Below are 19,025 nucleotides of genomic sequence, written 5' to 3'. Positions count from 1 at the left end.
CAATTCTACAGCTTGAGACCAGGGACATTAGCTATGCTGGGCTTGGGGAACCAGTAGACTCTTTGAAAACTAACCTTGGACTAGAACACTGTTTTCTACCAGTGCCCCATGCACAGCTACTCTAAAATAGGACTGTGATTCCGCTTTATACTTAGGATATACAGGTAAAAAATATTAGGGCATTTATCTCCCCTCACTGTGCAACTACCCACATAAATGTGACAGATTGTTTTAGTTAGAGACTGGAAGAATGTTAACCTATATGCTTGATGTGATGTTACACATATCTGGGAACTTGTCATCTACTTCAATCAAGTGAGATTTGTGTTTGAAAACTGGCTTATGTACAGGAACAACAGAAATATGACTGATGGAACATGTGCTCTCACTCGTCTTATGAACTGATCTTAAAGTGTTTAGATTGCATCAGTTGAGCACTGCCCTTTTTATCTGAGAATTCATGTTGTTTCTAGGGATGCATGCTATAATAAGCATTTCCATAGCTCTCTTGATCAAGTACCCTTGGCTGCTATTTCATTCTTATTCAAAGTGAACACAGCTTGCTTCAATAGTTAAGTACTTCCACCAAGTCCCTATTATTATTGTTTTGGAATCTTGACATTCAAATTGCTGAGTTCCCAGTGTTTATGACATTTCCCACCATCAGGAGTGACCTGGAGAGAAGATTCACCTCTGTGGTACTCAGAAATGACAGTGCCTTTCTCACCAACACACATTTTATAAGTTTCATAAATGGATTGTCTTTGGGCCTCTTGTAGAAAAATAGTCGTTTTATAAGTTTTTCAATTTTAAATATACTTCTGTATTAATTTAATAACTGAAGCATAATTACTGTGAGATTTCGATTGTTTCTCTGTCACGGCAATTCAGGTATTTGTACCTCACTTAACATGGATTATTTTTATTCAATTTCAGATGTCATGCTAGCATTACCATCACCATTTGGAATTCTTGATAGTAAAATCCTTTGTTTTCAATGAGTGCTCTCACTTTGAGAAATGCCCCTTTCCTAATTTTGTCCTGTACCCTCAGGACCCAACCCCATACATATTCTCCTACTCCTGATAGAACATATTGGCTATGCCCTGCAACTGTTTCTTTTGAGATAGATCCATTTTTTCTCTCTTAAAAAAACTATACTTCTGTATCTGGGTTCATTAGGATGAAAAAGTTATTTGGTCCTTCAAAGTACTTTTAGGATTAGTAGATGTAGTAAAACCCCCAAGTGAAATCTATTTGTAGGTAGCAGACTCCTTTCTTTCACTAAGGCATATGTGATATGATTATATTACCTTTACATAAATTCATGAAACCAGGATGACCACAATCAGTAATTTCAGAAAATCCACTGTCTGGGAACTAGTTTAGCAAGACAAAAGAGAGTATAGTTAGTTCTACTAGGCAAAGACCATTTTCCTCATGAGTAAGCAACATAACCAGTTAATTCCCCTAATATTATGGTATTATCAAAATTATGTAAGTATATTATATGGCTTCACTGGAGTACTGTCATAATTTAATCTTTTTAAAAGTAAGCTTTCTTGTATTTCTCCCCAAATCCACATGTTTGATGAATATTATCAACATTAAAATGATAGTTGTATTAAAATGTTTTATTGACACAGTTAACAATTATAGGTTAATCAGACATAGAAACTAACTTTGTGGATGAATATTATAACTGTAGCTAGCTGAATCATCTTTTAGGACAAATATATAAACCCAACAATTAAAGGTTGACATACAGTTTTTGCCTTGTTGAATATTATAATCTATATAAAGTATTTTATGTCCTAGAAGATGAAATATAAATAACACAGCTAAAGTACTTAACAGAAATTACATTGAAAGTCAACAGTCATTGTCGTAGGTGTCTATCTTAATTTCGTGGTTGTTGGTTAAGCCTTGTAATTCTAGAAATTCATCTGATTCAGAAATGAAGAAATCCTGTACGTGATATCCTAAGCTGTTTATATAGTCTGCCATATTTGTGCTAACACTGTAACCTGTACTGAGAAACCTCTGCTCTAAACTTTTTTAACTTTTTCCCCAGAAGACTCAGTATTTGATAGCAAGAGCTTTCTGTATAAAGCAGAAATGATCTTACAATGATAAAACTGGCTGTAGTCAACATATTGTAATTATAAACATCATTAGAATGGAGAACTCAATGCTTTGTTGAGGAATAATAAATCATCAAGCTATGGGTGTAATTCAGTGATTCCCTGGGGGGAGAGAATATTTTGGGTATTGACAGATTTTCAAAGCTTTCAGTTAATGACATAACATGTATTATAAGTAAACTCTAGGCTGGCGCCACAGCTCACTTGGCTAATCCTCCGCCTTGCAGCACCAGCACACTGGGTTCTAGTCCTGGTCGGGGCACTGGATTCTGTCCCGGTTGCCCCTCTTCCAGGCCAGTTCTCTGCTGTGGCCAGGGAGTGCAGTGGAGGATGGCCCAAGTGCTTGGGCCCTGCACCCCATGGGAGACCAGGAGAAGCACCTGGCTCCTGCCATCGGATCAGCGTGGTGTGCCGGCTGCAGAGTGCCAGCCACGGCGGCCATTGGAGGGTGAACCAATGGCAAAGGAAGACCTTTCTCTCTCTCTCTCTCTCTCTCACTGGCCACTCTGCCTGTCCAAAAAAAATATAAGTAAACTCAATAGACAAGACAATCAGTTTTAAATCTTATAACCATATCACAAAGTGGGAAAATTATCTTCTTACATTAGTAAGCACTAAATCACTAGAATATTTGTATCATGTGGGATACATTTATGAGTAGTAAACCATTTTTGTTTTAAAATATAAATCTTATTTTATTAGAAATTATTATTAAATTTTGAATAAGCAGTTTAGAGGTAAAATATAAAATGTGTATGTGGGGGTTGGCATTGTGTTGTAGTGGGTAAAGTCATTGCCTGTAATACCAGCGTTGCATATGGGTGCCCTTTGGAGTCCAGCTACTTCACTTCTGATCCAACTCCCTGCTACTGTGCCTGGAAAAGCTGCAGGTTATGGCACAAGTTCTTGGGCTTCTACACCCACGTGTGGGACTCAGAACAATCGCCTGACTTTGGACCAGCCCAACTTTAGCCTTTGTGGCCATTTGGGGAGTGAACCAGTGAGTGAAAGTTCTGTGTGTGTGTGTGTGTGTGGATAACTGCCTTTCAAATAAATAAATAAATATTTTAAAATGCATTTATGTACAGTATATATATATATATATATATATATAAATGTTTAAAAATCAGTGGTGTTATTTGAACAGTGATAATTGAAGTTCTCTGTTTTAAAATAAATATTAATAGAAGTAAATTCATTGTTTTTGTTTCATGATTTTCTTGGGTGTTCCCTTTGTAATACTTTATGGGTCTTGGACATACTAGTGGGTATGTTGAAGTTTATCTTGGTATCATTTAAAACTATGATGGCAAAAAGAGTTTCCACTGTTTTTGTCAGATTGCATCATATCAAATAGCCTATAGTCAGGAAATTCTCAGTCCAAACCTTGCAGAGACAAAAAAAATAACTGAGATTATTTCAAGGAGGGTCCCTCTTTTTCTGGTTTGTATCAACTCTGTAAATCTAAATACTGTTTGCTATGTGCCCTGGATTGAAGAAGGAAAACAAGCAACAAAGCTTTAGCTGCTGAGAATAAATTTTGTTTCACCATTATTCTAAAGACTGTAGTTGATTGAAAAAACTCAAAGAAACAAAAATGGGACCTTATTCCTCAATGTCCTTGGTATTTTTAATTCTGAAGTCAATTGAATCCAAAACATCTGGCCTCACATCCATATTGTTCACCTTGATAGTGCTAAACAAAATAGCCCTTTAAAAATCATAGAGTCAGTTGAATTTCAGAACATCTACAGATTCCATAATGGCAGATTTGGGCCAGCATTGAAATATGGGTGATCAGGAATCTGGTTCTTTTGTTCTGCTGAGAGCACATCCAAAATTTCCCCAGAGGCCGGCGCCAAGGCTCAACAGGCTAATCCTCTGCCTTGCGGCGCTGGCACATCAGGTTCTAGTTTGGTCGGGGCTCCAGATTCTGTCCCTGTTGCCTCTCTTCCAGGCCAGTCTCTGCTGTGGCCCGGGAGTGCAGTGGAGGATGGGCCCTGCACCCACATGGGAGACCAGGAGAAGCACCTGGCTCCTGCCTTTGGATCAGCACAGTGCGCCGGCCACAGCGGCCACTGGAGGGTGAACCAATGGCAAAGGAAGACCTTTCTCTCTGTCTCTCTCACTGTCCACTCTGCCTGTCAAAAAAAAAAAAAAGCCAAAATTTCCCCAGAGCAGATGGCCTATGTGAACCTGATCCATGAAGGCTTCAATGTAATTCTATTTAGGTCTCTGTGTAAGATAATGATCATGAATCGAAGGCCCTGATCACCATGAATCTGACCCGAATCCAAAAGCAAAACACAGAGCTAATTATCACTGGCTCATTTTCAAAGGACTTACAATTCTGCATACGCTTGGTGCCCAATGGCCCAGTTATAATTGGCTTTGTAGTTGAATTAAGCTTGGCTTTAAGTTATACAGTGGATAGTGTCTTCTCCCTGAAGACAAAAGCTGATATCCAGCAGAGTGTTGGCCTGAATACAGTCACCCTAAACCATAGAAGACGGCAGTGTTAAGTCACATGTGAGAAATGAGGAAGCTTTCTCAGTAAGGTGGTAAAAGTACCTATTGATAGATCTTAGCATTAAAAGTTCCTGTATGGGGCCAGTGCTGTGGTGTAGTAGGCAAAGCCTTTGCCTGCAGGACTGGCATCCCATAAAGGCACCTATTCATGCCCAAGCTGTTCCTCTTCTGATCTAGCTCTCTGCTTATGGCTTGGTAATGCAGTGAAAGATGGCTCAAGTGCTTAGGCACCTGCACCCATATGGGAAACCTAGAAAAAGGATACTGGCTCCTGGTTTCAGATCAGCTGAGCTCCAGCCTTTGTGGCCATTTTGAGAGTGAACCAGCAAACAGAAGACCATCTGCCTTTCTCTCTCTCCATCTGTAATTCTACCTATCAAAGAAATAAATAAAATCTTTTAAAAAAGTTCATGTGTCTATTTGGTACTTTATATATGCATTTTAAAGTTCAAGTGGAAATTTATCTTAATTTAATGTGTTATTTTTCTCCTATAGGATTGTTGAAAGAAGAAATAGACTAAGTGTGTAGAACAACAATATATATGTGCTAGTAGAATATATGGCAATAAATTAACCCCTTCATTTTTTACATGGAAACCTTTGATCAAAGACTAGAACATTTTCTTCTGGTTCTAACTGTAGGACTCTACTTTAGGGTTTCTCACTCCCAGGCCATATTGGTTTTCCTATTTCACTAGAACCCCTCTTGTGGTGGGAAAATACAACATTAGGAACAAAGCAACATGCAAGAACCATCTAACACAGATGTTCAGGTATTTTGGTTCTTCTAGCTTTGATTTGGATGACCTTTGGAAATGGAGGTGACTGTTAGGATAATAGTGGCTTGATTTGGATGACCTTTGGAAATGGAGGTGACTGTTAGGATAATAGTGGCTTTTGTAACCTTTTTTTAGGTTTTGATGTTGGTGTATGCTTATTGAAGGTAGTTGTTCCTTAGGTTTGAACATTTACATTAATTAGAATTTGATGACAATTTCACCCATTTACTTTTCTTCCCCTTTATCTATATCCCCCCATATTTTTCACATGTAATTCCTCTGTTGTAGCCAAATGCTACATTTTCCTACTTGTTTGATGATGTATCTGCTATTCTTTTACTGGATCGGGTTGGCAAACTATGATCTGTATGTTAGATCTGACTGGCATCTATTTTATAAATAAAGTTTTATTGGAATAGAGCTATGTACACCTATTTATGTATTGCTTGGGGCTGTTTTTGGTTGATTCTAGTTTGTAACTGCAGAAGTGAGAAAATACAGAAATAGAGACAGATGGGCCCACAAGACTAAAATATATACTATCTGGGCTGTATAGGAAAATTTTCTGACCCCTGTTCTAATTTTTCAATCTATTTATACTTTTGAGCACATGAATTTGGATGTATCATCCATTCATTGCACTGGAAACTGACAAGAAATAGATGTGTTTCAATTGGGTTAAAATTTTGCAGGAAACAAATTTTGCAGGATAAAATTAACCATCCAGGTCATGGAGCTGAAATAGGTATTTAGTTAAAACACATGAATTTGACTTTTTTGTGGGTCAAAATAATTTGAATTATGTAATTCCTTAAGGTTCAACCCAATAATACTCCTAACATAATTTTTCTAGTCTCCCTCCTGCCATGAGAACCTGCTGTCAGTAGTAGGGACTCACTGGTCTGGAAAGCCCATTGCTTACTGTGCCAGCATTTCCTCCTACAGTTTTTTTTTTTTTTAATTTCCATCTCTCTTCAGGTGGTTGCAAATAATTTTTGCACTTCTGTTAAGCCCTTGTTGACATATACATGGTCATCCTAGTTCTTGAACGGAACTCTAAATATCAAGTCAGTATCTGCACTGGGGAGGAAGAAGTGGATTCAGTGTCCAGGTATCCCTAACAATATCCACTCTGCTGGTTTCCTTGACCTTGATAAGATCCCACCGATAGAACCACTTCATGGGCAATGTACTCAGCATTCAACAGCATTCATCTGTTGTAACAATCAGGCTAGGTAAAATAGTTTACCCAGAGCCAATAAATTTGAAAAGTCAAGTCTACTTTACAGTGAATACACTTACTTCTTTTCATCAACCAATAGTCCAATTTAATCACTATAAAGATTGAAGTTTCACTTGACCATGGTGGCAGAACTTTGATCAAATCCTCATGAGTTTGAGTTCCCAAACATAGAAAGCAACTTTGCAAAGATTGTAAATACAAAATGTTTTAACACAGATTTCTGTGGTGGTGTTTTTTTTTTTTTTTTAATCAGTATAGGGAATACTTTCTAGTAGATTTAAGGTCAAAGAAACAAGTAAGAGACTGTCCATGATGTAGGAGAAAGAACACTGAGTTTGGGAGTTTTGTTTCCTGGGTTCAAGACCCAACTCCACCATTTAAAAGCTGTGCTAACTCAGACATACTTCTTAATCTATAGATTGGAGATTACTCAAGTGCAACTTGAGTTGACATGTGCAGTCTGAGGCCCCTACAATTTTAGAAGTGCAAGGCATCCAATAATATTATTTTCATATATTTAATTGCAGAGTACAAATAGCTGATCACAGTGAGAGCTATTAATTATTATATTAGTATTTCATAGTGATTAAGTAATTAGCCACTAGATCACCATAGATCTTGAAGATACACAGAAATAAAATATCTCTGCTGACAATACTAATTGGTGTGGTATTCCTCAATCAGTCCTAATTTATGCCTGTAATTCCAATGTAATTACTATCATTTATCTCTTTCATTCTTAAAATAGTTGCAGTGAAAATGATAAATTATGTGGCCACTTTAAGTAAAATGTAAGTAGAACCTGATGTTCAAAAAAACAGTATGATTAAAATCCTTTATTAGTACATACTGTTGATTTTATGTGTACTAGAAAATAAATTGTCCTGCCCTTATTATCACTTTACAGTTGCACAAAAGATGATTGAAAATGTTATTAGCCTAAGGTCAAGAATCTGTGGGTCATAATAGGATATAGAGTTATTCTCCCAATATTGAGATATTGTTTTAGTCATTAGGCTACTTTTACTTGCCAAGTGTAATAGGGTCACTGTATTTTTTAGTCAAACTCAGCAGATGTTTGTTCTTTTTTCTCTTTGTTCTTTGTTGCCTCTGGGACGAATAACTCTAGAAGAAACAGCCTGCTTTTGTTGCTTCCCTGAATTGGAAAGACTAACTCGAAATGAAATTCGCTGGTTTTACTCAAAATTTTATTAATTATATTTAAGATTAATATGTTGAGTGTCCTTGCTGTATATTTATATAAGAATTCTGAATATCCAGGTTTCTGAGGAATCTCCAGACTGACTTCCATAGTGGCTTAACCAATTTGCATTCCCACCAACAGTGGGTTAGTGTCCCTTTTTACCCACATCCTCTCCAGCATCTATTGTTGGTAGATTTCTGAATGTGAGCCCTTCTAACCAGGATGAGGTGCTGAAACTTAACTGAAAATTGATCACTGTTAAATATAAGAGTGGTAATAAGAGAGGGAAGAGATGTGCAATTCAGGACATGCTCAAGCTGACTTACTTCAAACGGTAGAGTTAGAAACATACCAGGGGATTCCAATTCAATCCCATCAAGGTGGCATGTACCAATGCCATCTCACTAGTCCCGGTGATCAATTTCTGTTCACAATTGGTCATAATGATAGGACTAAGAGCCAAAGGGATCACATAAACAAGACTAGTGTCTGCAAATACTAGCTGATAGAATAAAAAAGGGAGAGAACGATCCAACATGGGAAGTGAGATACACAGCAGACCCATAGAATGGCAGATGTCCTAAACAGCACTCTGGCCTCAGAATCAGCCCTTAAGGCATGCGGATCCAGCTGAAAAGCCCATGAGAGTATTTCAGGCATGGAAAGCCAAGACACTCTGGGGGAGAAAATAAAAAAAAAAAACTAAATGAAAGATCTCTGTGAGTGAGATCCCAGTGGAAAGAATGGGTCATCAAAGAAGGAGGTACCTTTCTCTGAAGGGAGGAGAGAACTTCCACTTTGACCATGGCTTTGTCTAAATATGATCAGAGTCAGTGAACTCAGGGGGCTTCCATAGCCTTGGCAGCTCATGACAAGAGCCTAGGGTGATTACTGAGGCCATAAACAAGAGTGTCAATTTGTTAAGTCAACAACAGGAGTCACTGTGCACTTACTCCTCATGTAGGATCTTTGTCCTTAGTGTGCTGTACATTGTGATTTAATGCTATAACTAGTACTCAAACAGTATTTTTCACTTTATGTTTCTGTGTGGGAGCAAACTGTTGAAATCTTTACTTAATGTATGCTAAACTGATCTTATGTATATAAAGAGAAATGAAAATGAATCTTGATGTGAATGGAAGGGGAGAGGGAGTGGATAAGGTGAGGGTTGCGGGTTGGAGGGACGTTATGGGGGGGAAGCCATTGTAATCTATAAGCTGTACTTTGGAAAGTTAATATTCATTAAATAAAAGTTAAAAAAAAAGAAAAAAATTGCCAGGTATGATGTAATTGGGTTCATACATTTAATATAGTGACATCTTCCTGTTGAACTGTCCTGTTAATCATTACATACTGCCGTCTTTGTCTCTTTTAACAATTTTTGCGTTAAAGTCTATTTTGTCTGATATTAGGATGGCTTGACCCACTCTTTTTGTTTTCTGTTAGCATGGAATAACTTTTCAGTCTCTGTGTATATATTGTTGGTGATATGTGTTCATTATAAGCAGCAAATAGAGAGCTCTTGTTTTTTAATCAATTCAGCCAGTCTGAATCTTTTAACTGGAGAGTTGAAGTCATTTACATTCAAGGTTACTATTGATATGTAACAACTTGACCCTGCCATTTTTCCATAAATATTACTATTGTTTACTTTGTATTTCTATTACTTTTTTGAAGATTTATTTATTTATTTGAAAGGCACAGTACAGAGAGGCAGAAGCAGAGAGAGTGAGGTCTTCCATCCACTGACTCCTTGGATGGCCACAATCGCCAGAGCTGCACCAATTTGAAGCCAGGAGCCAGGACCTTTTAGCAGGTCTCCATGCAGTTGCAGGGGCCCAAGGACTTGGGCCAGCTTCTCTTTTATAGCCAGCTCCTGAAAGAAGTTCTGATATTCGTGAAATACAAATAACCACTACAATTGGATCATGCCTGGTTACTGGGAACTTTTTGGTCAGGTCTGTTTCTGAAGCTGCTATATAGCTGGATTTGGCTACTTTACATTAATTTATACAATAAGTGCCTTTTATAAAAAGATATAGTATGATGAAATAAAAATAAAAATAACTAAGAAGTACACAGGAAATGTCTTATGTATTTTAAAGTTATATATTATGTAAGCTTATAGAATAAGAACTCCCTTACCACAGTCTAAACCTTAACTCATTAATGCATGACTTAATTGTCTGTAAGACTAACAAGTCACCTGTTAACCACATCAAGACCTTATGTGGGAGGAACACTCAGAATGTATGGCATAGTCATTATTTTCTTGGTGAGTTAAATATTTCTTACCAGGTATACATGGAATGCTGTCTGGAAATGACTTAAGTCATAATTTTTTAGAAGAAAAGTATTCAATATTTCAAAGGTTTGAATAATATAAAATATATCATCTGGTGATTACAAGTGAAACTAGAGACAAATAACAGCACAAAACTTGGAATATCTGTAAATATGCAGAAAGCAAGCAACAATCTTTATTTAAAAATATTTTATTCTTTTCTGAGCTGCAAACCAGTTTCTGGAAAAACAAATATGCAAGGGTTTTAATAAATAATGCTATTATAATTACCTTCTGGCATCTTTTGTTATAGAAAATAAAGTTATAGCAAAGTACATATATAAGTAGAGAACCATTTTCTTGCAATGCATCAGATATATAGAAAGATGCTCAATATCACTAACATACCAGGTAAATGCAAGTCAAATATACAATAATATTTCACCTTCTTTTACAGTGCCTTTTGTCAAAAGGATAGGAGATGACAAGTGTAGTCAGGGATGTGGATAACTAAGAACCCATCTATATAATTAGTGGAAATGTACATGGGTACAGCCAATATGAAGACAATATGAAAGTTCCTCAAAAAGTAAAAATAGAATAACTATAGGACTCATCAATTACTCTACTGGGTGTATATGCAAAGAAATCAGTCAGTCATCACCTGGTAGAGACATCTGTGCTCCCATGTTTATTACAGCGTTTTTACAGTAACCAAGAAATGAAAACACACTAAGTAACCACTGATGGATGAAGAAATATTATAAATAAAGAAATGGAGAATCAAATATTTTATAATGCAATGCTATTGAGAGAAAATTATTTAGCCATTTGCTACAGCACAGATGAATCTGGAGTATAAACCAGATATATAAAAAATATTTAAATTGCTTTATGGTCTTGATTATATGTAGAATTTTTAGGATCCAAATGCTGTACATAGAAACAGTGCAGAACATTGGTTACTGGGATAGGATGGAATGATGTAGATCAAAGGGTAGAAATTGTTTTTAATCATTATTGATTTGAAAGGCAGTGACAGAAATTTATCCTTTTAGTTTATTATCCAAATTACCACAATACCTAGGGCTAGGCCAAGTCAAAACAGGAGCCAGGGACTCAACCCAAGTTTCCCCTGTGGTGACAGACCTACAACTTCAACCATCACCTGCTGCCTCCAAACATGTATTAGCATGACTCCAGAATTTAGTGCAGAGCCAGGGCTCAAACCCAGACCCTCCAATAAGGGATGTGAGCCTCTCATGTGGCATCTTAACTGCTCCACCAAATGCCTGGTCTATGTATAAAGTTTTAATTCTGTAAGGTTAATCAGTTTAGAGATCTGGTGAACAGCATGAGAACTCTAGAGAATTATATTATAATCTCCTAGAAATAAATTCTCAGTGTTCTTACCATGTACTTTAAAAATTTAATGTGAGATAAACATTGATATCATATTTTGTCAACATACCACAAAACATGAATTGCAGTGGTATAAATCCATTTTACTCTCAAATATAATTTGCTTAACTTTAAGAAAGATACATATACATGAGGACCTACATGCACATAAACGCACATTCTTCTAATTCTCTCAAAAAATCATTAATAGAAATTATTTGAAAATGCTACCAAGCTTTTAAGAAAATCATACAGTTTTACATTAAATATTTATGTTCATTGTGTTATCAAGACTTTAAAAATATGTTAAAGTGTTGTACCTCTCTTGTAAATACTAGCAAATTATCTATTATGTGGTGATCATATAGAATGAAAATAGATAATTTAGTGTTCCAAAATAAATATAGAATGATTACATGCAATGGAATGCATTACAGTTTTATGCTTTTAACAGTTCTCAGATTTTCATGAGAAACATGTGTGTTTTTTAATTGTAATTTTAATTTTAAGTTTTCACACATCATATAACATATCCAAATCTTGAATATACTATTCAGTGGTAGCTATAAATAATCCAGAGTTTAGGAAATGAGTTAGTTTTCATCTATATTATGAGTGCTTTTGCAGGGCCATAAACAAAACACATTTAAAGGGAGAGGACATTTCTAAATGGAATTATCTCTACAGGCAAATGTCTTGGGAAGAAAATGTGAGAAACAGAAAATAGTAATCAGAGAAGGCCTTATAAATGTGCTGACAGTAAAACCCTTCCAACTCTAAGAGGTATATCATCAATTTATTTGGGTTTCTAAGACCTGGAGTGTTTTTAGTTCTAGTATGATGGAAGCAACACTAGTATCCCTAACTTGATGCAGGCCTATGCAGCAGCTCTGGGCTGCTTTTCTGTTGTATGTGCAGATGTGCCTATCTGAGGTTGTGCCTATGTGTCTGTGCTCCTATTTTTCTCACCTCCCCAAAAAGTTCTTCTTAATTTTATCACCTGCTCTCAGTTGCTTGTGGGAAGTAATGTCAATAGCACCAGCTATTCTGATTACTGGGATCACAGTGTGTCAACCAATCACAGAAACCCTGTGGTCACACTTGGTGTCATCCAGGACAGGGCGAGGGACAGCAGTAGTCACTAACAAGGTGTTAGTCCTTGTTGTCCATTTATCATGAGCAAGTATAACTTCCAGAGTATTCTGCTGCCCAGTCTTCAGTGTTACCATTATACAATAGCTCATTTCACACTCAATGGCTAACTCAAAGAATGCTGAGAGTACAGCAAAATGAAATAAGGGCTCAAAATATTCTAGGGAACTGGCGCCATAGCACAATAGGATAATCCTCTGCCTGTGGCACTGGCATCTCATTGGGCACCGGTTCTAGTCCTGGCTGCTCCTCTTCCAATCCAGCTCTCTTCTAGAAGATGGCCCAAGTCTTTGGGCTCCTGCACCCACGTGGGAGACCAGGAAGAAGTATCTGGTTCTTGGCTTCAGATCAGTGCAGCTCCAGCCATTGCAACCATTTGGAGAGTGAACCAACGGGAGGAAGACCTTTCTCTCTGTCTCTCCCTCTCACTGTCTGTAATTCTACCTCTCAAATAAATTAATAAAATCTTTTAAAAAATCTTAAAAAACAATATTCTATACAAAATTCCCACTGAAAAATATTAAAAATTAAATATTTATTTTTTTAAATGTATATATTTTTCTGAAAGGTAGAGGCAGATTTTCCATCTAGTGGTTTATTTCCCAAATGCTCCCAACATCTGAGATTGGACCAGGCTGAACCTAGTATCCAGAGACTCCATCTGAGTCTTCAATGAGGGTGGCTAGGGGCCAAGTACTTGGGCCATAATTTGCTGCCTTCCTGAGGATATCCGGGGAGGGGGACAAGTGCCTGTGGGCCTTTTAGACACAGAAAGAATTTCTGACATAATGAGGTTGCAAATGTGCAAGCAGGCTGCAAGCTGTGGCTGGAAAGCTTGTTTTACCTGCTGGCATCTTCCCCATGATAACCTCCTGTTCAGTATATGTGAGCCTGTAGTTCTAACCACAACATCAATCCTCTACCCAGAGCTAGTACAGGAGAGGCCTGAGCCCCTAAGGGGAATCTGGCTGACTTCATGAGACCCCCACTATCTCCTTGGGTGGCCCCAGTTCAATCAACATAGACTATGTGAAGCCCCTGTCCAATGGGCACCCCCATAGATTGACCCAATTAAAATGCAGTAATGCCATAAAAACCCTGGGCACTTCCTGAAAGCCATTGTCCTGCTCTGGCATTCCATCTGGTCTCCTGTTGGGCTAGATGCTTTACTGTTGCTTTGCAAACTAAATAAAGATTTTGCATCTTATTTGCAAATTGTTTCCCATGTTTTTATTTCTATGCTAAGCTGAGGAAAAGCACACATGGAGCTTGCTCAGGTAACCACCCTCCCCTCCATGACCCATAACACTTCCCAGGAACACTAGCCAAAGTGGATCAGAAGTAAAGCAACTGGGACTTGAACCAATGCTCTGATATGGGATACTGGCATCACAAGCAGTGACTTATATTACTATACCATAATGTTGGCCTCTAAGAATATTTAAGTAAACTTGTTAAGTAAAATTATTTAAATAAAATTCTAGATTTACACTATGAGAAAATATTGAAAACATAGATTTTAATTGATTTTTACTACTAGTTTAGGAGTTACTTTTGGTCCATTTAGTATCACAAATTGATATATTTATAATAATGTATAAATACATATATATTCTATACAACTTCTGTTATTTGAATATTTACCCAAAAATGCACCACATAGAATCCAGATGAAAGATAAAATAGACCTATTAGCCTTAGAAATCATACATTGCATACACAGAATACATATGTTATGAAATCATTTACATATCTGATGCACCTTCCTGTAAATAATAATGTGAATAATATATTCTTCCTCTCTTGAGTGTGTACTTTCATAATTCAGTCTTCTTCCAGATGAGACTCAGTCTTATCAGCTTAAATTGGAAAAGCAGAATTGAATCTTAGAATATCTGACTTTAATAAATCACAGCATATTTTTCATCTACCAATACATTTTAGAAAATGACATATTCAAAACACATACAGAGTTATATATTTCCTGACATTTTCTAAAGCATTTATTTTCAATGCCACTATAAGAAACTATTATAGAGAGAAGAAATATTGCTCATCCAAAATCCAAAATATAGAAATCTGTACAACTTTGCCACAATCTGTACAAATTTATACCAGTTCCTAATTTACACAATAAAACATGACTAACAAAGTTAATGAAATAGATGGTGATTTGTGGAAAAGACTTTTAAATAATTAAGTCCAAGGAGAGTTACAAACCAGACCTACACTTTCTAAAATTAAGTTGTTTATTTGGTCTTAGAAAACTACAAACTAACAAATATACAGAGAGCTGGCTGGTGCCTGGTATTTTCTAAAGAGTCTTTTTTTTTTTTTAAATCCTGTGGCCATGGAAGATTCTGGTCACTTGCTACTTTCAAGGCAAAAAAAAAAAAAAAATACAAGAGCTGACCATTTCCCCAGGTCATGCTTACTGGTCTGTATTTGTGTAAATTTATAGATATTTAAGTGCTAGCTAAAGTCTTGCCATAAAATTCCCAGTACTACCATTTTTTTTTTTTTGATAGGCAGAGTGGACAGTGAGAGAGAGAGACAGAGAGAGAAAGGTCTTCCCTTGCCTTTGGTTCACCCTCCAATGGCCGCCGCTGCAGCCGGCGCACCGCGCTGATCCGATGGCAGGAGCCAGGATCCAGGTGCTTTTTCCTGGTCTCCCATGGGGTGCAGGGCCCAAGCACCTGGGCCATCCTCCACTGCACCCCCTGGCCATAGCAGACAGCTGGCCTGGAAGAGGGGCAACCGGGACAGAATCCGGTGCCCCGACTGGGACTAGAACCCGGTGTGCCGGCGCCGCAAGGTGGAGGATTAGCCTATTGAGCCACGGCGCCGGCTCCCAGTACTACCATTTTAAAGACATTTATCTTTCCTATTGAGATACCAAAAATTAATGTTAATTTTCAAGCATTAATAGTGAAAACTTATCTGCAAGATATACTGCAGAGAAAGATTCATTGAAATATTGATTTTCATTAAAGTGACTGATATAAAACTTTAGGTTTAATGCCTTGGAGAAACTGAAACATAGGACTTCACTCCCTAGGAAATAAAATGATCATTTACTTGGTCTCAAAGGCTACTAAGTCATTGAAATGGACTGTACAAACCATGGCTTTTGACACTTAAAATTATTTTACCATTCTATTTTGTGCAAGATCTTCAAAGCTGTGACATGTTTTAAGTTCCATAATGTATCCTCAAGAAAGCTCACCCAAAGCAAAAATCAAATTTGTCCATCCATTATAAGACATCTTTCCATAGCCTATATCTTAGCCTGATAGGCATTATCTTATAATTTTTAGAAGGTTTTTTTTTTTTTTCTACTTAAGAGAACCTCCTTTGAGCAGATTCTTCTGTCTACCATTTGCACCTTGGTGCTGTTCTGAGTGCTTCCTCCTGCTGGTGAGACTTCCTATAGCACGCTGGTGGAGCCATCCTGTCCTACTCTGTAGGACACTTCATAGGCATCAGCCCAGAGTGCAAGTTAGTGTTCAGGGAGAAGCCTGAATAGCTCTTGACTGCTCAGTGCAATCAGAGGGTCCAGTTTCTGGTTGATGCTCACAGGATTATGATGTAATGTGATCCCTTGCACAGCTTCTCTGGGAGCCAGTGGAGTGTGTAATGCTCTGCCCATGTCTCCTGCAGGCTCTGACTGAAGGTCTGCAGCTATCATTTGATCATGAGCCTCTTGGTGTGGAGGAACATGGAGATGATGAACTTGGTGGTGGCGATCTCGCCTATCATGGGGGTGGCCCAGGTGTAAAAGGGATGCATGGGGTTGCATCCAGGTGGCTGAGACTTCCCCTGGGATCCCTCCCAGGTGAGAGAGCTAAGGGGGAGTGAAGCACTGATGGCTACTGCCCTCGCCACTTCTTTGGAGTAAAAAAGTTATTTTCAAGACAAGAGGTGATGGGAGAGAAGAGAGAAGCGACAGCAGCCTGGTTACAGTTCTGGGAGCCTCCCAGCCACCTATGCCTCCAGCTCTTTAACCTTCAAAACCTCAACAGTGGTGTTTCCACCTCTGAGTGGGAACAGCCTGATTTGTAGAGTGAAAGACACCTTCAGAGAAGTAGGACTCGAGTATCCCATCTTATTAAAAATAGGCCTGTCTAGTGATATATAATGTTCTTGAGATGGCAAGATCATTTTATGGATATAATTTCATTTTATGAATATTTGAGCTCCTTTACTTGTAGATATTTCTGAAGGGAAGCAAGCACATTAGTTGTAACTTTTGGATCCTATAAGGGCTTCAAAGTGATCATGAAATAAAAACACAAATAAAGGGGTTTCATACAGTATAGATTTCTGAGTATGTTAATAAGTTATAAAAGCATGTCTAGTTGTTGAGAAATATAAAACATAAACAGTATGTACTTAGGGTCTGTCCTGAATGACTTCCATCTGCCCAGCTGAATCAGTGAAATATCTCATGGCTGCCAAGTGTTAGTGCTCTCCCAATGCACAGCTGACATTGGAAAAAATTCTAACCACACAGGGTACTGTTTCACAGTTTGCAATTGTCAAGAAGAGCAACAAAATAAAATATTTGCATTTATTATTAAAGTAGACATGTCATAATTTTATGTCCAGAAATGCATTTATAAATTATTAATACAATATATAGATTCTGAAATGTAGGTGTAAGCCAGAGAAGCATCAACCTCAGTTAGAAAACAAAGAAAATGTTGAAATTACTACCTTGTACTTCAAAAATATTATTATTTAAATATAGATAAATTATGAGTCATGGAAAATATAATATAATTATGGGCATACAGTATGATAATACATCATAACCAGAATCTATTGTTAAACTGACAGCTTCCTTTGCAGATGCTTTCTATTCATAGTCATTTTTTATGTAACTGGGTTTATATTAATGAAACATTTTATCATTCACACAGTATCGGTCAATAAATGGTGTTAGAACTATAAAAAATAAGAGTTATATGATTAGATTTATTATTATTTGGATAGCTTTAGATCATGTTATTCATGCATCATTATGAATTATAGCAAAAATGCAGGAGTTTAAGTGTCAAAATATTCACAATTAGCTATATACATGTATTTCCATCTTGTGGTATAATTTGTATGTGATTTTATTCATTGAAAAATTACACTATGTACAAGGGATCCAACCATCACTATGTTTCTCTATGTGTTTGGAATTCAGAGAGCATGCTAAATTATCACGTGCCTTTAATCAATCTGTAATTCATAGATATTGTGATTCATATTTACTTTGTTTACATTTGTAGGCATAATAAATTTTCATACTGAAACTCAAGATGGTTAACTTTCAATGATTCCAAGTATTTCTTCTTATGTTTTCCAGAGTATATGCATTTAGCTTCCAGTTTGCTTGCAACTCTTTTATTTCCTTTCCTATTGCTTTTTATAGAGAATGCTAGAGAACATGGATTAGTCAGAATTCTAAGTGTCATTCAAATTAGAATTTTGAAAAAATATGCAAAATTCTTTTTAAGTAAAATATGAATTTGATTCAAATTCTCAGAGTTAAAATCAAACCTTAAGGAAAAATGCTATTTGCTTGATTATGAACATTAGTGTTAAGGAATTGTTAAGTGGAAATATGCACAACATATATGTGTAACAGTTGGTAAAAATTCATGTTGCTGAATATAACTGAGATGGACAAACTATCTTGAATTCAACAAAAATGTATCTGAGATACTTATTCTAATTGATGCCATTATTTAGACAGAAAGAAAGTTGTGATTATAAAAATCAGATTTCCAGGTAATAGAGGAACAACAATTCATGGAAATATGACAGATCTGAATAATTAGAAGGCATGCTTGAGGAGAGAAATAGTAACAAGTTTATTGACTATGTCTAAATAACTCAGTGTCATTGAATTCTACAATTCAATGGTTATGGGTTTAGAACCTAAATGTTCTCTAACAAATAATAGTCTGAACCAGAAAAATTATAATTCCTTTAATTCTTCTGGAAAAAGGGATCCGCCAGGTTCCTGTTGTTCTATGATTTCAGTCATACTGAGTTCTCAGACTATATAAGGAAGGGCTGCATAAGTAACCATCAATGAATAAAGTGAACTAGATGGTCATTGTGGCAGCTTGTCCATGCTTAATGTGGGCAGCTGTGGACTGCAACTGGGATTCTTAGTTGAAATTTCCTTAAGCTTAAATGTAGATGAGTGTATTTCTCAAAACACTGCAAAAATCTAACAGCAGCTGCCTGTTAGCTACACAGTTCATGTATTTGATTACCAAAGGCACAATGG

This window comes from Oryctolagus cuniculus, chromosome Y, assembly GCF_051225735.1.
Source record: "Oryctolagus cuniculus isolate XC-2025 breed Fujian yellow rabbit chromosome Y, ASM5122573v1, whole genome shotgun sequence".
Taxonomy (NCBI): domain Eukaryota; kingdom Metazoa; phylum Chordata; class Mammalia; order Lagomorpha; family Leporidae; genus Oryctolagus; species Oryctolagus cuniculus.
This window is presented reverse-complemented; position numbering follows the sequence as displayed.